Source organism: Clarias gariepinus, chromosome 2 (assembly GCF_024256425.1).
Source record: "Clarias gariepinus isolate MV-2021 ecotype Netherlands chromosome 2, CGAR_prim_01v2, whole genome shotgun sequence".
In the NCBI taxonomy this organism is placed as follows: Eukaryota; Metazoa; Chordata; class Actinopteri; order Siluriformes; family Clariidae; genus Clarias; species Clarias gariepinus.
Window position 1 is genome coordinate 28602110 of NC_071101.1, and position 23627 is coordinate 28625736.

The window sequence follows — 23627 nt, forward strand, 5'->3', positions numbered from 1 at the left end:
CTATTCAACTGATATATAGTCCCAATCCTGAGTTATTTAAACATGTAGAAAAGCTCTTACTTTCACTATTAAACATACAGTAGCTATAATTTCTACTGCTGATTTTTTTTTATGATGCAACCAAATGTTTAAGTGAGCTCCATCCATGATTTTTAAGAAGTTGACAGTTCAGCACCATCCTTCCATGTTTTAATATTTTTTGGAGGGATGGTTAACCAATTTCAGTCATTTTAAATATTCTTAGTCATTTTCATTGCAAGCCAATGATTAGACCCATCTGAAATGGCACCTTGTTTTGCCAGGCTGTGTACATCACTATGAATTTTATAATGCTAATGATGATGCATTTTTGGTACCACACACTATGTTTAAACACAAGTCATACATTCAGTGCAGTTGGTACTAAGAAGATTCAAGGCCAAGAATGATTCATGATCAGTTAAAAGGGACAGGAAAAATGATCAGTAACCAAGTCACCTGCAGCAGAAAAAGCTCAAAAATGGCGGGAGATTGTGAAAGACATGTAAAAAAAATATAATAATAATTCAAGATGGCCCTAAGATCTTTTGTCAAACTGTTCAACACCTCAGGAAAGGGAAGCAAGACCCTGAACAAACTCTGCTGAGCTTTGAAGTGCTGACTGTCGACAAGTGATATTTCTGAGCAACTGAGGGAGCATTTTAAGATCACTCTTTAGCCAGTGAACATGCCTTCCATCGGGGAGCCAACGTCTGTGGCCCTAGTGGATAGAAAGCTTCATGGTGACTGCAAAGAGAAAGTAGTTTCAGCCAGAGATGTTAGATGCACTAGAAAAGGTGGTGTAGTTAATATGACACTTGTGTCATGAGTGTGGCTGGAGATCATAGGTAGCACTATTGGACAGACATTCTGAAAATGGTGGCCCCTATTTTTGACAAAGAGAACCCGAGGTTGTACAGTATTCCTAAAATAAAGAAATCACCTGAGAATTGCAAAAAAAAACGAGAGAGGTACTGCAGGAGTACACAGTATCTGGGTCACTACTTTGTGGTCTCTGTTTGAGTGCACTAAGCCTTGTATCCACATTATTGGAGTTAAGTTGCAACCCGAAATGTGACTCCGTCAAGGGTCTGTCTTGTCTACATGACTCCTTTATAAAGAAAGACCTTACCCTCTAGTGGAAAAGTATTTGGGGAATCTTAGTCATGTGTGACAGAAATAAAAAAAAAAGCGCACGAGCTTGCCAGTCGGATCTGGTCAGTGGCAGCAGTGTTACCGTTGCTGTGCCGGTATGTGCTAGTGAAAGCTTTCTGTTTAGCAATTAGTCTACATCCCTCGCCTCATTTATGCTCACTGCAGGTAAATAAGGTTCATAGTATCAAACAAATCAACATTAAAGAAATATATTCTCTATATATTAAATATATATTCATGCTATACTATTGTGTGCTAAGAATCATATTTAAATGAGCATTTCTTTTGGATGCTGCATGTTCACAAGGTCCATTTAACAGCATTAGAAGCATTTGTTTATAACAATCGTTGGACTTAGAAATTCCATGTGTCAGTCATGGCTTTATGCACACACACACACACACACACACACACACACACACACACACACACACACACACACACACACACAAGCAATGCTTAGCTTTGCAGCTGGACTAAGACACACTGGGGATTTTATCTGCACACTGATGGTTTCCTAGCAACACCCCTCAAAAGGAGCAGTTGTATTTGCTAGGCCTCTTTTATTGACAATGAATTACTTTATACAAATTTGCATCAGACAGCCTACTGTTATAGGACACTACGATCCACAGGGAGCTACGGTCATGTAGACAACGGTTTTACTAAAGCAAACAATACTCCAGAATGGAATAATGAAACCGTTAAACACACATACATGTCTACCTTAAATACTTTTATATGAACTTGTAAAAAAAAAAAAAAAAGGTTCATTATAAATCAAGTGTCTCTGTTATTATATGTCTCTGTTATCTGGGGCATCATATGTGGTCATGTGTTTTCTTCACTGAAGAATGACAGATGTAATTTGCTTGAACAGCTGTATTTCTAGAAATAAATCAGCTATCTGTGTAAGCATGTTACAGTGGGTAGTTATGGACAATTGGCCCTATCTCCGAGTCATAGAAGCAAAGAAAATAGGATTTTTTTTTCACATTTTTATGAACAGACTCAGTAACTCTTATCAATTGCAGGATTATTTTATATTACATCAGAGAAAAAGGACTGCTTCACTATCTTTTTATCCAATATGATATCCAGATACACGTAAAAAAGGAAAAAAAGGAAGTTAGTAATGATGGTCTCTCAGTCTGATATCTCCAGATAAAATTTTAATAAATCGCACACACATACGCACACTCATCCACAAACTACGGGCAATTACATGTCTTTGGACTGTGGAAATACCCGGAGGAAACCCGCCAGGCACATGCAAACTTTACGCGCACATACAGTATCCAAGATGGAAATTGAACCCGGATCCTGGAGAGTGCCAGGCAACAGTGCTAACTGCTAAGCCACGGTGCCACCTAGTAAAGCCTGTTTTCATTCCTGGAAATGTACATAAGTAGGAGTAAAGTATTACATTTCAACAATAGTCAGCACCTCAAAATGTTGTTAGTAATGCCATACAGTTGCATGAGTATTTTCAAGCCCTGCGTTTTCTTAATCAAGCACTGATCAGTAGGACAACACACAGTAATGGTCAGTACAGACACAAACATTATTTCCCAGATTATCTATTTAGAGGAGCCTCCATTCGGTTGAGGAGGATGTGCTGGATGTTCTGCTGCACTGTATATTTATCTAAATGAATGGATTTTCATGGTGTTGGGGAAGGCTAGCATCCCAACAGAGCTACTAAATGATTCCATTACAGAGGAGTGCCTGGACCTCTTATATCCGAATCTATTAGAGCGAAGACAGCCCAAAGGGAACACAGCACCTGCCATACAAAAATGCTAGCTCAATACTACAGCACTTAAGAATGCTTCAGAAACAGAAACCGAAGGCAAAACCAAACAAGCATTGGCAATCACTATGAAACCTTGAGTTTTTTGCAGAATTGCGGGATTAAGATAGAAGCACTGTTTATAATTTGAGAGCTTGTTGACACTTTAACACACTTTACAGAAAAGCCGAAAAAAACCATGGTCCTTTTTTATTAGTAAAAGCACCCTCTGACTAGTCTTGATTCATTAGAATGGATAATTTATCCATTCTAATTTTATACATTTTATTAATTTTATTAAAATTGTCTTAAAAACCACAAACCGTACTGTAAGTACCCCTGCGTACACAATAATATAAGGTAAATATAATGCATAAGTAACTCCCTATGCCAAGCATTTAAGTGTAGCATTTCATTTTATTTTCACTACAGTAAATACACTTTTATGTCAGGTTTATTTTCACGATGTCAGTACATCTTACTATTTCAGCACTGAATCAGTTCTTATTGTGCTACGGCTAAAAAATAAACCAATTTCTGTTTAACCAACAATGCTGTTTTAACTGCAAGATATGCAGGTTGTAATAACTGCAGCATTCCTAGAAATTGCTGGTCAAAAATCTGAGGTGCTCAGAAGCTCGATATTCAATTCCACAGCTCGCAGCCAAGGTCTTGGAGAAACCCATAAATCCGCCAACACAATGACTGCCAGCACTGTCCATAAACAAGACACACTTTACGTGACAGCATTGGCCATCAGACCACATCACTATCAGTACAGCCACCAATAAAGGCGTGCATTCATCAGGAAGTGTCCATCCAGACAGGAGAGCTAAACATGACTTTCAATGAGAATTGACAGTGCTGCATGTCATGCTGACATTCAGTATTCATACAGCATGGCTGTGTCATAGTAATTTAGATGCATTTAAGTATATAGTAGCTGGATGAGAAACTGTGATGATGTTGATGTTGAGGATGATCGGAGCCTTCTCTTTTACCTGAAGTATTCTTTTTGTACAGTGGACAGAGACCTATATTCCATAATTGTGTATCTGTACACCATCACAATGGATTTGAAATAGGGCAATCAAGACTTCATTGAATTGTAGGCCTTCAACTTTAGTCTGGGGGCTTATTGGCCTTTTTTTTTTTTCAAAGTATCTCCAGTAATTTGCCAACTGACTGATAAGCAATTTCATAGACGGGTGTGGCCTTTCCCCTCATTATTTCATGACGAATTAAGAAGATAAAAGGTCTGGAGTTAATTACAAGTGTTAAATATGCATTTGGTAGATAATGTGAATGCTCAATGTGCAGTCCAAAGGGATGCTGATGCAAGTAATCAGCCATCATTAGACTGAAAAAAACAAAAACAAATTAAACCCACTGGAGAGATAGCAGAACCAACAATTTAGTACATTCCTAAAAAAGAAGACATGCAATAAAGTGCACAAAAAAACACAACTAAAGTGAATGATCATAAAAAATGACTTCCTTCGTAGCCAAGTCAAGAACACTGTGAAGGAGGTAGGTGGATCATTTTCTTATTCTACAATCAAGAGACTCTCTTGTGAATGTTGATTATAAAAATCAAAACTGCAATATGGACCTGTGCAATTATTTAATTCCAAAAGGCTGTAATTTATTACAGGTAATATACACATGAAAAAACTTTCAGTATTTGTGTCTTTTAATAACTTTGAGGTAATAAATAAATATTAGTAAACCTCCTCTCAATTAGACAATTTGTGCAATTATTAATGTTATTAAATGGTACAATAAATAGTTACATACAGTTGCAGTTTAAATCACAATCAGACAAGGGTCAAAATAATTATAATGTGATTTTAAAAAATAAATAAATAAATTACCACTGGTAACTTTCAAGAACACTAGGTTCAGATTGGACTCTGCTAAAAAAATAAATAAATAAAGCATACCCAGTTCTGGAGTAAGATTCTTTGGACAAGCCAACTAAGCAACCTTTAGCATCCTTATGTTTAAAATGACTGTATATTAGCTGATCTAAATACTTTTGAGTCAGTAAAAATCGAGAAACTCTACAAACAAACAATCCCTGTGACTCTTCACTTAAATGCGACCATAAAAAGAGGTGTTACTATGTATCAGTATAATACTACATAAAACCGTTAATCCAAAATTATTGATTTGAACAGCCCACCTAGTTAGAAATAAGTCCTTCTTTCATGGATCTGTTCCATTGAATACACTTTCATCAGGTACTCTTAGCACTGATGCATGAAAGATGGCAATACTTTGAGCCATGATTAAGTTATCATCTTCCTGGTTTCTAATAAGAGTGTGTGCAATAAGTACAAGTTCATTGGGTTTAATGGTAATTTAATGTTCAAGTAAATATTTCTTTCTGAATTATCCCGTCCGATATGGTTTCAGTTCCGTAATTTCTCCAGCATAAATTAGTTTTACTACTACAACATTTAAATATAGTGAAAGGAGTATTAAAATCTTATTTCTTATTTACAGTTGAATTCTTTCCAAAGTGGAATATTGGTTATTTAAAACCCATCTTCACACACATTTTCCCATGTCCATCCTTAATTTTACTGTGACATCAAGAGCAAACCCTGATAGATAAGGAATGTATACACTGATATACTTGTGTAAGTACCTCCATTTCTCTTCCATAACCTTTATAAAAAAACTGTGGAAAGTGAGTCGTTTCTTAAGCTTATTCTATTTCTAATGCGACATTAAATAACTTCTTAGTTGTGAATATCTGTAGAAATCTTTATATGTAAGAACAACATTTTCTTGTGATTTTCTTTAAAGTTTCCACCTCATACAATTTGTTACGGTGGAGAGCCGCACCACGAGGTGTTTTAATAATAAAAGCCCTGGCGCTGGCTTTAAAGGGGGTCAATAAAATAGGAGGTGGTGAAAGTGCTTATGATAGGTACGGGAAGACCTTACCGTTTGGAGATGGCGTGGGATTATTAATTGAAGAACTTAAAAGGAAACAAATGGAAACTGAAAACACAACAATAAACAAAGCTCCGCTGTCTACGTGAGAATGGACGGGGTTCTGGAAAATAAAACAAAACTAATATCCTCCCGGGGCGTTCACCCTTACCGAGGATTTATGGGGAAGAGAGGGGTTGTGTTTTTATGTAAACTTTTTACTTAACCTGAAAGTGCACGCTACACTCTCTCTGTGCACTGAGACTCTCTCTCTCTCTTTCTCTCGCCGGCGTGTTAGGCTTTGCCTCGGTCTCTTTACTTTCTCTCTGCGTCGTTACATTATTAAGTCCTTTTTCTGCCCAACCCCATTAGCACATTCACGTCTTCACATCTTGATTGCTTTATTTCAAGATTGCTACACTGGCAAAATTACAAAAATTGTGTCACTGTACAAATACTTATGGACCTAGCTGCTAGATTAGTTTATAATTTTTATAAACATCAATATTGAGTAACAGCTGAAATAAATCTCAGAGCCACAACTTTTATCTTGTAAGCAGAAATTGAGAAGTGACATAAAAAAAGCTGCGACATCGTGCAGATCTAATCGCCTTAGCTATATTTCCTAGCGAATGTAAAATAGTTTTGTACAAAAGCTGTTCTCTGAGCTGTAAAGATAAGTGTATGTAGAGGGTGGGGGGAAGGGAGTAAATGGTAAATTTTAAAGGGCAAAAGCCCTTCCCCCTTATATTTATAACTAAGTCATGAACCCCTCTGGCTATCAGCATAGAAGTATCTATTTTAATACCTTTTCTATCCATTTAATACCATTTCAACCAAATCTACAGAGAACTCCAGCTGTCTGACCAACCAGTAGGTGACAAAGTGATTATTTGTTACTGTATGTTGTACATTATATAGGCAAGGCAAGGAAAGGCAAGTTTATTTGTATAGCACATTTCATACACAGTGGTAATTCAAAGTGCTTTACATAGAAGAAAAGAAAATAAACATGAAATGAAATAAAAGATAATAGCAATAAGACATTTTAACAAAACCTTTTAAATTTCATTTAAAATAAAAATAAATGCAGTTTGCAACAAAACTTTAAACTAATTACAATTTAATAAAAAATAAAAATAAAAGACTAATTAAAACTAATAAAAACATAATTTAAAATAAAAATAAAACAGTTTAAGAAATTAGATAAACATAAAATAATGCAGTCAGTTCGGACGTAGCACAGTGCTCTTTGAATAAATGCACAGATAAACAGATAAGTTTAAGGTCTAGATTTAAATGTGACTAATGTTTTAACACATCTGATCTCTTCTGGAAGCTGGTTCCAACTGTGGGCAGCATAATGGCTAAAAGCGGACTCCCCTTGTTTTGTGTGAACCCTTGGTATTTCTAACTGACTCGATCCTAACGATCTGAGTGGTCTGTTAGGTTTATATTCAGTGAGCATATCTGTAATGTATTTAGGTCCCAGGCCATTAAGTGATTTATAAACAAGTAAAAGTACTTTAAAATCTATCCTAAATGTTACAGGAAGCCAATGTAAGGACCCGAGGACTGGTGTGATGTGCTCAGATTTTCTGGTTCTAGTCAGAATCCTGGCAGCAGCGTTCTGGATGAGCTGCAGCTGTCTAATGGTCTTCTTGGGAAGGCCGGTGAGGAGACCATTACAATAATCCATCCTGCTGGTGATAAAGGCATGGACTAGTTTTTTCATATAATTGTGCATTCATATATATATATATATATATATATGTGTGTGTGTGTATATATATATATATATATATATATATATATATCTAAAAACGTGGTTGGGGTCACAGTATTTTAAGAGCAAATTGTAATTTGGCAGCACGGTGGCTTAGTGGTTAGCACTGTCGCCTTGCACCTCCAGGTCCTTGATTTGATTCCCCTGTCGGGTCTGTGTGCATGGATGGAGTTTCAATGTTCTCCCCGTGCTTGGTGGGTTTCCTCTGGGTTCTCCAAAAGCTAATTGCCATTTCTAAATTTCTCATAGTGTCTAAATGAGCGTGTGAGTGTTGACTTCAAATCCTACCACAATCGTACAGATCAATACAATGGTCATCACTGGCTTCTACTGTCCAAAGTTGGACTACAGAGGTTCCTGGATGGATGGATGGATAGATGAATGGATGGGTGGGTGGGTGGGTGGATCGTTGTAGTTTAAAAACAGAATAAAAACTGATGGCCAATCCATCAACAGCACACTAACTATCCCCACAGAATTTGACAATGTGATTAATACTTTATCATTTAGACATTTTCAATATAATTCACAATTCCTTCATATACTGTAATGCACGTCTACTTACAGTGATTATATCCAGTGTAGCGGGTCACTCATGTATAACATTGTGTGGAATTATATGTGAATCGATACATGATTTAATCATTAAGCTCAATCCACATTCTTGTACGTGTCCTTAACTTCTCCACAGATGATGCTTCTGTCCTCGTTAAGTTTCATAGTTTTTTTCTTATTTAAGACTTTGGTGTAATTCTTGTGGTGTCCATCTTTTTCATTATGGCCTAGCACCTGGTCTCCTGATAATTGGGTCATTTCACATGTTTTATCATCCAGAAAAAAAGCAAACAATATCTACTGTACATTTCTGGATTAGAGAATGAATCCAGCATCATGCCAACAACAAACATGTTCTTATATGACCAAAAATGTATTATGATTTTTTTTTTTACAAAGAGCCTAATTTTTTATTATAGCCTAGCCTTTTCCTTCCCAGCACATATACAGGTACAGAGGACAAGTGAAGCTGAGCATGCTGCCAACTGTCCTAAATCCTTCAGCTCCATTGTGTCTCACACAAATGCACAGTGCAGGATGGAAATAAAACCCCGGCTAAGAAGAGAAGAGATTCGGTCCTTGGAGAGAAAGACCAGATTCACTAATACTGTACTTGTACCAGTCTTCTATATAAGCAGCAGCTTTCTTAGAAAAAAAGGGAGTTTCTACTCTCCTATGGGAAATTTTTTTTTTAACGTGATATTAGATATATGATAAAAACATTTAAGTTATATTCGCTTTAAAGCGATCTCAGTAAGTGTCTTTGTTTACTCGTGATGCACACAAGTCTATTCCTTGGGTTACAAAGTTTTGTCCATGCCTGCACATATTAGTGTAAAAGCCTACTGTTTTGAGTTTCGAGATTTTTTTTTGTCATTCCACTTCTGATAAAACTTACAACACTCTCGAACTACAGTTCATGTCTAGTCTTTTCTCTTTCACAATATGTTTCAGTAGCAATCACCGTGCAGCGAACCAGGCCTTGGGAGACTGTATCTAAAGTGTTGGTGCAGCTTCAGCAATCAGTCTAATAAGGTGCGCAACTCTCTGTCACTCATGTAATGCTCTATTTACCAGAATGTGAGAAAATCACCATGCCTAAGAAGTATTGTGTGTTTATTAACAATAGTCCAAACCACTTTGTCCCGGCATTAGCCTACACAAGAAATACTGAAAAAAAGCATAAACACAACCACACACGCATAAAAAGGTTCAACAGCAAAATAAAAATTAGTTTTTTGCATTTTGAAGAAAAACATGTTTTGTTTTGTTTTTTAATGAAGCAAGAGCTGCAAACTGATAAAAGAATATTTCGGGCATTCATTCTTTGAATCAGTCGGCACAGTGGCTTAGTGGTTAGCACTGTCGCCTTGCACATCCAGAATCTGGTCTCTGTGTGCATGGAGTTTACATGTTTTCTTCCCAAGCTTGGTGGTTGGTTTCCTACAGATACTCTGGTTTCCTCCCACAGTCCAAAGACATGCAGATTAGGCTAACTGGCTTTTCCAAATTCAACATAGTGTGTGTGTGTGTGTGTGTGTGTGCCCTGCAATGAAATGGCACACCATCCAGGGTGTACCACATCTCGTGCCCTAAGTCTCCTGGGATAGGCTCCAGGCCCCCTGCGACCCTGAATACAGTATAAAGCAGTATAGAAGATGAGCGAGAAAGCAAGTGAGTGAGTGAGTGAGATTCTTTGAGTCACAAGGATGTTACAAAGATTAAAGGTCGAAATATTTTGTCCAAATTGTATGGAATATACAAGTGTGAATTTTGTGTGATCAAGCTACATACCTCCATCTCCCACAGCTTTGGCACAATGAATAAATCAGTCTGCACTTTTTCTGTTTGTGGTCATTTAGGTATAGAATGTACTATTAATAATATGTTGATTAAGTGTTAATAAAAATATAGCAAAATCATGCTTTGATTGTGATCTTATATTGATTCTCAGCAAATTGGATCCAGGAAAAAGCGTTGAGTTTTTTGTTGTAGACAAATCCTTTTTATACATACAAAAACTTAAATTTACAGAAACGCAAAACAAAAAGTGTAAAAACATCCTTTTCTTAGCTAAAACATTCTCCAAAAACCCTTTGAGCAGTGAACCACTCACTGTGTAGCCCAAAAAGTATCTTCGCTTCATTAGTCACATAACAGAAAGATGCTCAAAAATTAGGTGGTAGCTTGTCATGCCTTGCTCAAAACATGGAACTTTAAGGTTTCTAAAATGAAGCATTGTTCAACGTAAACATTTTGTTATAGACACTTTTGTGTGTCTGAGAATAATAATTTGCATATATAATTTGAATATAATAAGTCATGTTTGTAAAATGTATCACATGTTGCTGTACTGTACAGTAAGTCTACATTCCGAAATTCAACCCCAGACCCTGGAGCTGTGGATGTAACGCAATGCCTTCCGTTCACATAAACTTTCTGTAAGGATGAGAACAGGTAAAAGCTTGTCACATGAAAAAATCTTTGAAACAATGTCATCATCCTAATCAATCCTAACCTTAATCTAAAATTGCACATTTATCCTTCCTTAAAGGAAACTGTTTACGAGCTTTTACACGTCCAGTGTTCCGTGCATTGGATTTAAATTCAGGTGCTTGTTTCCTCTCCGTGTGATTATCCAAGCAGAGATAACACAACCATCCCACTCATTTCTGAGGCTAGTTTAAGGAGACCTCTAGCAGAACTCAAATCATTAAGTCTATTAAGATTACAACAACTGTGTTCTTCATTTTTACCCTTTATTAAAATTTTCTATTAATTTAGACTTATAAAGATGACAGTATCTCTGTGAAACCCATACGCATGCTGACGCCAAGAAGAAAAGTGTCAAACAAATGTAAACAAATTATCTAAAACTTGTAAAACAAAAAATGGTATTCCTGACAAAGTTTTTGCAAACATCTTTGAATAGGAGGATGAGGGTAATAGTGAGGATGAGGGTAATAGTGAGGATAAGGGGGTAATGTGGTAAAAATGGACACCCACTTGTGACTCGAATGAAGGAACGAATTCGTTTTTTGTGGTCTGAAGGTGTACCTGGTGCCAAAAAAAACTTGCAGATGAGCATAAACAGAAATGGTTAAATATTTGCAAACAAAATTCAGACCGATAAAGGAAGGTTTGAAAATAATTACTGGTGACATGGATTTATCACTACAAGCCTGAGACAAGGTGAAGAATGAGATGGAAACCCCCTCAATCGCCGACCAAGAAAAAGTTCAGAGGTCAACTATCAGCTGGAAAATTGGTGTTTACAGTTTTCTGGGAATCTCATGAGCCAGTCTTGAAATATTATAAGGAAAAAGGCAGAACAATTAACAAGGTGCGTTACAGTGAGATGCTTATTGAAGATCTGCAGATCATTTTTGACTGATATAAAATATCATTAGATTTGTTTTAGCCCTTATTCGTAATGTGACACCTGTAAATGTAATGAGATTACATTTACAGGTGTCTGGTTCTCTCTGAACTTTACTATCATTGCAACTCACCATTTTACTTTTATAGTTGCTTCGATTTGCCCTAAATGTCATGGCAGGATACTTTTGCTTCAGCCCAAATGCAGCTGCTGTGTTTTCCTTTCATTTTCAGAGTTAGAAATGAGAGAGAGAGAGAAAGAGAGAGAGAGAGAAAGAGAGAGAGAGAGACGGGGGAGAGAGGAAGAGCCCAATACCCTGAGATAAATGTTACCAGAAATTGATTAGGAGTAATGTGCTATCATGGTCTGTTCATTGACACAACACTGATTTGTCTTAGTGTTCATTACAATATCCAGTATCTTAATGAAGGAATTCCAGTGCTCTGAAGAATAAAATATATTTGAATAATATTTCTAGGTTTCTAGTTGACAATGTGTGTCTTTTAAAATGGGTATTAAATAAAAAAAAAATTAAAAACATGAATAGAGATAACAAACACTTTTTGAAGTTGCATCAACAGTAAAACCCATAACTATGTTTAATAGTGAAAGCAAAAGCATTTCCATACACACACACAATGTGATGAGAACTCACGGAATTGGGAGTAAAAAACTGTGTGGTCATAAGAAAACTATTTGTTCCTGGAACTAATCAGAAAAAAGACTTTAGTTTGCTGAGCATAAATACTACACTTTGGAGTAATGGGAAAAGGTCCAGACTGACTCTTCCAGAGCGATGTGTACATCAGGGTAAGAAGAGAAGTGCATAAAATGATGCACACATCATGCATAGTGGCTATGTAATAAGCTGTCTACTGTACAGTCGTGGCCAAATTTTTGAGAATTACATAAATATTGGAAATTGGAAAAGTTGCTGCTTAAGTTTTTATAATAGCAATTTGCATATACTCCAGAATGTTATGAAGAGTGATCAGATGAATTGCATAGTCCTTCTTTGCCATGAAAATTAACTTGATCCCAAAAAAACCTTTCCACGGCATTTCATTGCTGTCATTAAAGGACCTGCTGAGATCATTTCAGTCTTGTTAACTCAGGTGAGAATGTTGTTGAGCGCGAGGCTGGAGATCATTATGTCAGGCTGATTGAATTAGAATGGCAGACTGACATGTTAAAAGGAGGGTGATGCTTGGATATTGTGACTACTAAGATTGCACCTAAATCAACAATTTAAAGGATCATCAAGAACTTCAAGGAAAGAGGTTCAATTCTTGTTAAGAAGGCTTCAGGGCGTCCAAGAAAGTCCAGCAAGCGCCAAGATCGTCTCCTAAAGAGGATTCAGCTGCGGGATCGGAGTGCCACCAGTGCAGAGCTTGCTCAGAAGTGGCAGCAGGCAGGTGTGAGCGCATCTGCACGCACAGTGAGGCGAAGACTTTTGGAGGATGGCCTGATGTCAAGGTGGGCAGCAAAGAAGCCTCTTTCCGATTGTTTGGGGCATCTGGAAAAAGGCTTGTCCGGAGAAAAAAAGGTGAGCGCTACCATCAGTCCTGCATCATGCCAACAGTAAAGCATCCTGAGACCATTCATGTGTGGGGTGCTTCTCAACCAAGGGAGTGGGCTCACTCACAATTTTGCCCAAAAACACAGAATGAATAAAGAATGGTACCAAAACACCCTCCAACAGCAACTTCTTCCAACAATCCAACAACAGTTTGGTGAAGAACAATGCATTTTCCAGCACGATGGAGCACCGTGCCATAAGGCCAAAGTGATAACTAAGTGGCTCGGGGACCAAAACGTTGAAATTTTGCGTCCATGGCCTGGAAACTCCCCAGATCTTAATCCCATTGAGAACTTGTGGTCAACCCTCAAGAGGCGAGTGGACAAAGAAAAACCCACTAATTCTGACCTACTCCAAGAAGTGATTATGAAAGAATGGGTTGCTATCAGTCAGGATTTGGCCCAGAAGTTGATTGAGCGCATTCCCAGTCAAATTGCAGAGGTCCTGAAGAGCCAACACTGCAAATACTGACTCTTTGCATAAATGACATGTAATGGTCTATAAAAGCCTTTGAAACGTATGAAGTGCTTGTAATTACATTTCAATACATCACAGAAACAACTGAAACAAAGATCTAAAAGCAGTTTAGCAGCAAACTTTGTGAAAACTAATATTTGTGTCATTCTCAAAACTTTTGGCCACGACTGTAGGTCTAGTCTCAGCAATGTGAGGTGGCCATAAAATGAAGTCAGCTGGTGGCCTAAATGTACTGAATGTTAGTTATCACATCTATGATTCTTCCTTGTTGGCACAGGCATATTCCTGTACTTAAACTGTGAAAGAGTTCTTCTGGAAGCGTGAGGAATCATTTTGATTGGTGACCTGGTCACCACATTATGTGCTGTAAAACTAAAATTGACTGAATGAAATGTTTCAATCTTTTTCGGCCAGATTTCATGCAGTGGATCGCGGGCACCAACTCTCGCCAGAAAAGGCCCATTAAATCTCGAAAATGCTGGGAGAGAAACATGATAGTGTACAGTCCTGTGACTAAGCAAAATTCTTCAGCTTCTTAGTTAAGCTGCAAATAAGGGATACAGAGAAGCACTCTCTGCCACACGCTGTTATTAGGACTAGTTCGATCGAACATTTCCTGTAAAAGGAACTGTGAGAGGATGTTCACTTAGAATGACACACAATGTGAACAGGAACATCAACCTGTTTTTATGTACTATTGACTTACTTAAGCATTAAAGCTCCATCATTCAACATTGGTCAATACTGTTTACTTTAAAATGGTAAAAGCTTTCTCTTTAAATGAAATAAATTGAACATAATTGCACTAATTCTCTCTGCTCATTAGGTTTTTGGCTTTTAAGAAACATTCATTATTCCGCTGACCGGACAGCCAAAGAACAAAGGACAAAATAAGACAACTGCATTTGCATAAACGCTGCTTTCCATTAAGACTGATGAGGGTTTTTTTTGTGTGTGTGTGGGAGAACAAAGCTAAAAGAATCTGCAAGACAAGAAAAGCGGGAGATTTTAACTTGGGTCTGCCTCACAAGGCTCTTCTGTTTATTTAGAGCAAAAAACAACCCTGAAACAAACACAAGTCTGAGGCAAGACAAGACTGCACTGTATAAACGGATTAGAAGCCCTGACGGAAATCTGTGTTCCACAGTCGAGAAGTTATTACAACTTTAAAAATGAAAACAAGAGTTTGAAAAATCTCATGACTTTGCGTAAACATATTCCAGAAATAACTACAGATCATCACACTCAAAAGGAAATTCATAATGGCTGTAACGTGCCCTTATCTCAAGCAGGCATTTGATGTTTGAGGGAAAATATGTGTTGTTCAGTTCAGTGAAACAGAAGGCTAATTCGGTAATGCTATAAACAGCAGGATAAAAAAAAATGTTTCCACATCACACTCGCTAACATGGCTGATGTCTAATGCAAACTTCCAGTTGAGGCTACAGTATGTCTGCTTTAAACATGCATGAATAACCATTTGAAGGAGGTCACAGTAAGGTGCTGAACAGTAATGCTCTGCGTTATGACATCTATTCTTCAAATTCATTGTTCTGACGCACTACATAACGCACATTGTGACCTACTGCAAAGCCATTCTGATTTATGATTGTTCTTGTTTACTCAGTGTGTCGTATGTGTCCATGTTTGCACTCCAGAATGCTCTAATTTGGTATATGGATAAATAATGCATTTGTCCTCCTTTTCGTTCTTCCTCACATTCTTTCATCACTTCCTTAGAAGTAGGATTTAAATATGAAAACCAGAAGCAAGAATAAAGTAGGTGCAAATGTAGAAGCACAAAGTATTCAGATGTGTCACATTATGGAATGGAGCGCCATAGAAATTATAGGTCATCCTTGTGTGGTTCACTTATGGTTGAAAAATATTAGTTCGATAAACCTTATCCAGGTAGTAGTCTTGAGGATTTATGTGACATGAAACAGCAGAAATAAGCAAATATCCAGAAAGACATGACTGCATCAGGGTGCTTTTTTTTTGTTTTGTACAAGATGGGTGTTGAGCTAAACTAACACTTTGTAGAGCAAAAGGATGTGTGGATGCAAAATAAACCAAAAGAAGACATTGAACTGAACATGCTTTTTTTTGCCTTGTAGTTGCATCCATGACTGGTGTGACTGCTAATTGCAAATGGAAATAATGTTAAAGCGATTGAGTACGGGGACTTTTGTTAGCTTAGCTCACCCAGTCAGCATCTCTAGCTGCTCACACTTAACCTGTGTGAGGTGCTAAGTCACACCTCAGCATGCAGTCAGTGCAGCCATACAGAGAGAGAGAGAGAGAGAGAGAGAGAGAGAGAAAACGAGGGAGAGCTCAATGCCCTGAGATAAAATTCGAGAATGTCATAAAGACATGAAATTTGAGAATTTGAGACATGAAACAGGTTTTTGTTTCCAAGAGCACTTGACCCCAAAGTCTTGTTCATTTTAATAAATAAGAACACAATCGTTCCAAGATTGGTAACCTAAAAGGATCAAATTAGATATGAAAAAAAACATTGTACCTGAAAACGCAAGTGGCCATGACATCATGAATCCCATCTATCTCCTTCAAAATCTCTCTTTATGTGTAGCATGTGCCAATCTCATCCTTTGACCTACACAGCCATAGCTGATAAAGTAGGAAGGCATGCCGGAGCGTTGCTATTGACATTTTTTCCAAAATTATCAATAATATTAGGAATATCACAAAGACTGACTCCCTGGTTCTCTATTGTTCGTATGTACCTGCTGTATGGGAAGGTGAAAATACACAAGCGTACCCGAGTAGAAAAAAAAATAATGTGTACACGGGGTAGTAAGGAGAGCGGATTTAATCATTCCTGGGCACGGTACAAATCAGTCATGCCCAGTCGTGTGAAAGTGCCATTAGTTCGCTAAAAGCCGACAACATGCCATTGCTTCAAAATGAAAACATTAAAATCTTAAAATAAACTATAAACATTCAGGAAAATGAATCCAACATCTAGTCCAAATGAAATAACAAAGACTAAAATTGAGCATATGTATTTTGAAGTACAGATTTTTTTTATTTTATACATTAAGAATAAAAATCACATAAAAATTGACAGGAAAAATCTGAAAAAAGGAAATAGGGAACAAAGCATTTCAGGTTCCCTGGCCTACCCATAGAAAGCTACCAAGCTTAAACCCAACTCCTCCTCCGACTGCATCACAGCCTTATGAGCTACTGATGGCTGTTTCCTCTCAGACACCAAACCTAACATACAGTACATGATTAATACAGTGCAGAAAAACCACACAGTCCTGCTGATCACAGCCACAGAGTATTGATCCTGGTGTTACAGGAGTAAGGATATCTCGCTTATATCGGTGAATTCATCTCACACTCAGGGCCAACTTGAATCACTGCAGCAAGGTCTGAATTTAGCCTACTTTCACTGCAACGGCCTACACAGAGGTCCACATGGTTGTAGTTAGCTCATATTGAAGTAAAAAAAAAAAAAAAGCCTGAATGTCAACATCTGCTCATCAGTTTTGGGCCATGAATTCTATGTTAATGTATAAAATATTAAAAGGAGCTTAAAATTAAGATTTGTATTTGAAATCATCTCCTTTGACCCTGATGGATCATAAGTAAAAGATGAAATTGGGGCTGACAGGCTTACAACATTTCTGACAGATCACTGTGTGGACAATGAATAAGAGACTGGTCATCACAATGGGCTTTGTTCCACCAATTTGCAAATAACATCTACCAACCTTTAGTTATGGTTTTGTGTTTGCTCAGGTTTGGTTGATTTGTCATATTCGGCATTTGCTACAATTCATAGAAACACAGCCAGAAATAACTGTTATACTGACAGTGATAATATATGATTAGCTATGATCTGTCACATGAAAAATATCAAGATCCACTGAGATGTGGGTGCGTGGGTGTTTTGGTTGTGTGCCTCTCAATATAGCTCTTCTTCAATAATTCATTTGGTAAATGGCAATCTTTTGCCCCCGTTTCCACCCCCATCTACTGTGGGAGGCCTAATGTCCTTATTGCTGCCACTCATACCTCATACCGCCCATGACCATGTGTGAAAGGGAAGAAGAAGAAGTGGTCTGGGTCAAGGATAAAGAAATAAGACACTGACCTCAATATGTTTATTCAATACGTAGAAAGTTTCCTCTTGTTACATCAGAACTAAACCTGACCTGCATAACCATCACATTTCATAGAAATCTCCCTGCTCTTGTCCTATTTCCCATATTCTTTGAATGAGGCTTTAGGCTGCTTGTTAGCGTTGGCTGCTGCCTGCTCCAATGACTTTGAGTTATAACTGCCTCTAATAAAGAAACTTTAGATGTAGGTCACTACTTGAATCAGACTGACAAATGTGTGTCAAAGTCTGCAGAGTGCTTTAAGAAAGCAGGAAACCTCTGAGAGTGAAGTGATTTCTTTTATTGCTCTATAACTGGCGTATACAGGTACATTGAGCTACGGGCTATAAACACTTGCTGGACACTTTATTAGGAATACCTGCACATATTTCAATTTTCTGGATTCCTCCAGGTGCTCTGGTTTCCTCCCACTGTCAAATGCTTGCAGATTAGATTAATTGACATTCCCAAATTGCCCTGTAGTGTGTGTGCATGCCCTGCGATTGCCACCCTGTGCAGGGTGTACCCCGTCTTGTGCTCACACTCCTAGAAAAGGTATAACGTGATAAGCGGTATAGAAGATGAATAAATGAATTAATGAAAAAAAGCATCTTAGAATGCACAATATACTGTATCAAACAATTATGTGGCTAGACTACAACAGCAGAAGACCATGCCAGATCCTATTTCTCTCAGCCAAGAGCAGAAAGCTGTGGCTTTAGCGTTAGTGCACCAAAACTGGAATGAGGCATAAATCCAAGGAACCAAACTTGTGTCAACAGTGCAGGACAGTGGAGGTGGATATAATGAGGTGGAGAGTGTTTTCTTGGCACACTGTGGGCTCATTAATACTAATCAATAACTGCTTTAATGCCACAGACCATCTGAGTAGTGTTGCAGACCATGAACATTCCCTCACGGATACAATTTACCATCTTCTAATGGCTAATCCAGCATGATAGTGCATTGAATTGTATAAAAACAATCAAACTAAATAAAAGCAGGCTGGAGATAAATAGAAAAAACATAAGGCTAAAGCAAGTTCATGTTAATACCCAACTAGTCTATACAACAAAGAATGACATCATATACTGTATCTGTATATTCATCACGGGTATATTTACCCCTGGCAGAAAATTATCATGAAAAACATGTTTAAGGAAACCCTGACAGCCTACTGGCACTCACTGGGACAAGGTCTAGGTGCAGCCAGGACTCTCCAGGAGTATGTGAGTGTAAATCCATTATCAAAGTTAACTGTCAAGACCTGTGCAGCTGTTACCATGGCAACTTTGCAAAAGGGCTGTGGGTTTCTTCCACAGTCTATTGTGTGGTGGCAGTTTAGACTGAAATTTAAAAATGTCCCAAAGGAACTCTTTGTTTAATTAGTATGTAGTAGAGATGTGCATTCAGTAGTAGTTTAAGATGATCAGGACAGCTCAGGCTGCATGTTAAGTACGCTTTCCAATACAACCATTTCCAAACCCTCTTTCATTCTGCTCTTTTTTTAAGGACAACAACCTGTACATCAGATGCTTTTCTGGAGTTTTTTTTTTTTTGTTGTTGTTGTTGTTGTTTTGCACAAGGTAGGGTTTTTAATCAAGAACAGCTGCTTAATTTAATCTCATTACTGTGCAATCTGTATTTGCCTGTGCTTGCATGATAGTAATACTTGTATATAAACAGAAAAATGCCAAGTGCTGTTCCCTGCCCCACTTCTTATGTTATATTTTTATCAAGCAGTGTTGAAATTACTTTGTACTGTAGCAACTGTCTCCATCTGTTATACATCATGCAGGTGTACAGTACCGGCCAAAAGTTCTCATCTATCTGTCAATGTGTTTTCTTCATTTTCATGACCATTTACATTGGTAGATTCTCACTAAAGGCATCAAAACTATGAATGAACACATTTTGAGTTATGTACTTAACAAAAAAATGTCTCCACAGTCACCGGACCCCCACAGTCAATCGAGATGGTTTGGGGTGAGCTGGACCGCAGAGTGAAGGTAAAGGAGCCAACAAGTGCTAAACACCTCTGGGAACTCCTTCAAGACTGTTGGAAAACCATTTCAGGTGACTATGTCTTGAAGCTCATCGAGAGAATGCCAAGAGTGTGCAAAGCAGAAATCAGAGCAAAGGGTGGCTATTTTAAAGAAACTAGAATATAAAACATGTTTTCAGTTATTTCACCTTTTTTTGTTAAGTACATAACTCCACATGTTTTCATTCATAGTTTTAATGCCTTCAGTGAGAATCTACCAATGTAAATGGTCATGAAAATAAAGAAAACGCATTGAATGAGTGAAGGTGTGTCCAAACTTTTGGCCTGTACTGTACATCTGTACATCACTCAGTGTTTATACCACTTTATCCTGTATTCAGGGTCGCGAGGTCTAGAGCCTATCCAAGGAGACCCTAAACAGGGTGCCAATCCATCACAGGGTACACACAGAAACATACTACAGGCAATTTGGGAACACCAATTAGCCTATAATCTGCATGTCTTTAGACTGTGGGAGGAAACCGGAGGACACCCACCAAGCACAGGTAAAACATGTAAACTTCATGCACACAGCCCCAGGTATTGACCCTGGCTGGGAATCGAACCTGGACCCTGGAGGTGCAAGGCAACAGTGCTAACCGCTACACTAACATGCCGCCACATCTGTACATTTGTTTTATTAATAAAAATCAAGGAGTTGTATCATTATATCTGCTGACCAGTAGTCAATACACTGATTAAGGAAAAAGTCGAATGAACCCTACCTCAATACCCAACTGAGCCTCCGAGTGACGCAGTAGTATAGTCTATCATCTGGAACTATTATCCGGAGATTGTGAGTTTGATTCCTGGGCGATGCTGTAACCTCACGCAGCTGGAGATCTAGAGAGAGCTGATTGGCCGAGCAGTACTTAGTGCTCCCACATTAATCACAGCTCTACAGCCAATCAGGGGCATTTGTGAGCAAGCAGAAGGAGCGTGTAGTGTAGGTCACTTGTTTACATGGCTAATATTTACATACTGAATGGATTATCAGAGGTTTGGATTCTTATTTCATAATGCATTTTTATTCAGATTGGGTTTTTATTCCAATTATTTTTGGAATATTACTGTCCAGGTAAATACACCTAGTGTCTAGTATCACGTGTAACTTTGTAAACAGATAAATAGCAGCAATAATTACTACCGGGCTTAAGGCTTGGATCTTAGATTATAACATATGATGCTGGTTTTGAAAAATTAGTGCAATTAACTTTAATCAGTCCTTGTACAACGACATTGTACACTTGTAGTATGCAAAATTTATAACCTTGAACAGTCTATCAGGGGAAATAATCTCTCCACTGACCTGTACTGGTTTGCAATCGAAGACGGCCTTGTTCATTTAGGCATACACACGGACGAATCACAATGACTCACACAGAGGTTAATGCTCAATCTTCTGTTACCCTGTATCTAATTATCTATTTATTTCCAAACATTCAGTTGTGCCTGTTAGACCAAGCTGGAAGACACACCACATATTAATCATTGCTCAGTCTGGCTATAATTCCAGCCATCCAGCCATAGATGTGTAAAATAAAAAGTTTAAGAAATAAATAGCTTTTTATCTGGTAATGTGTGCTTACTTTCCTTTGTACATGCCTGCCAAACAGATAAAGCAGTGTTCACTCACAAAATGTAAATAGTGATTTAACTTGGTAAAATGTACTGTAACAATGTTTATTAGCCCTACTAAATAATACAAGGATTTAATAAGTGACTTCAGGGTTGATTAACACAGAGCACATGCACGCTGTGTATATATTTTTATTTCACTCGTGAATGACTAGTACTTGTATATAAAAATACTAGAAACTTGTAACCAGTTTCTTGGTTTTTTTTTTTTTTTTGCTTGCTTGTTGTAATGACGTACCATGTACACAGCACATAATACTTATGTCTGGCCCCTATCAGTGTCATTGCCTACATCCCTCCACAGCCTCAGGCAATACCATCATCAATCGCTTCTACTTAGGGGGTGCAAAAGCATGATGGCTTATTGCACACACTCTCACATACCTATATATACAATACAACATGTGTTGTATTGTATACATAGTGAAATATGTAATTTGCATAGTAACAGGAGAAGTTTTAGAATACCTATTATGGCAAAAATTTTGGCCAGCTCAACAAAATGTCCCTGAGTCACCATTAGATAACAGTTATTACCTAATTATGCAATTCTGTCCTAAAATAGACCATACATGTGAAAATCAGGCAACTGTTAACCAATTGTTGTCTTATTAGTTTTCACCTAGGCCAGATACTTTATCATCAAATGGCAGACCACGGACTGATTACAGACCGAGTGATAGTGATCTAGCATTTTTTTCTTTGAGATGGGCACAGCTTTAAAAAAAAGAAAGTAGTCAAAAAAAAAAAAAACTTTAAAGATGAATGGACAGATCGATATACGTTTATTCTTCCTGCGGGAAGCTTGAAACCGTAACGATAATAAAGAGCAAAAATGTGAAGCGCCAATATGAGACAAAACCAGAATTATATTACATTCATTTACAGTCCAGTAGCGTGCAAACTAATACACACTAAGGTCTGACTAAAGATTGTTGTTTGTGTTCCATACAAATTTAAGGAAATCAAAGTTCAAATTTTTCACATGTTTAATGTAGCTTCTGAAAATTTACAATAAATATTATTGAAATCTTACAAAAAATATGTATTGCTTATTTTTTTATAGACTTACAATGACTGCATATATAGAGATTCCCTTTAATTTAACAAACGTTAAATTCAATTTTCCAGATTAGGAACAGCACTGCATGCGGTGGGCGGGTAGTATGGGGTGTGGCAACCCACCGATGGCCCGCCTCAAACCAGGATCTATAGATCTAAAACTTAACAACCTAGAGCCTTAGCAGCCTGAGCCACCACTCCCACAGCTTATGTTCCATGTATTCATGTAAAAAATATTAATAATAGTTCTCCATATAAAAAAAGCCAATAAGAACAAACTTGGTAATATGATTAATTTGCATTAAAAAATAATGCATTAAAATTTCTAGATTAATCACATGCATTAAGACGTTAATATTGACAGCCCTAATCTTAATACATAAGTACTTAAGTATACATAAGTATACTTAATACATATATACAAGTTTATACTTCCAACTTTGGGGTAGCAGTTTGGGGAAGATTTAAATATGGATGTGAAGGTCAGGTCTCTATAAACATTTTTGAAAAATTATTATTATTATAATTATTATAATTATTATTATCATTTTTATTATTGCTTCTTTATTGCCTATAACTGCATATAAATAGAGTTTTTACCTTCTCATGTATTACCTTAGTATTTAATAGCACAACTTCATGATCTGGTTTTGATCTTTCATCATGTGATTAAATTAATCAGACACCTATTTGCATAACGTGAAAACAAAGTCTGGAAAGAAATTCTGTTATAATCACCCTCTAGTGATCCCAGACACAAACTGGGAAAAGAAACTTGACAAACAGCAAACAAGGTCACTGCACCTCAGTCTGGAGGGGACAGCTGATGCTCTGAAGCATCATGGATTATAAATCAACCAAATAACAGTATCCTTGCAGCACAGGAAATCCAAATATGTACCCACAGTACTAAATAATGTAGGTGTTTCCATGACAATCCTAGAAATGACACTGAAATCAATAGAAAGAATATAAACTTTTCTAAAACCTGTGCACCTGGAGAGTAGTTATATAACCGTCCACATATAAATGCATCCGGATAAAATTTTTATGAGACATTTTCTAA

General features: G+C 37.4%; 1 protein-coding gene across 2 annotated transcripts in view; it reads right to left on the minus strand.

The window, feature by feature from the left end:
- The window catches only part of cntn1a (contactin 1a), an 82025-nt gene that overhangs the window by 41162 nt on the left and 17236 nt on the right, over positions 1 to 23627 (minus strand). The window lies entirely within an intron of this gene.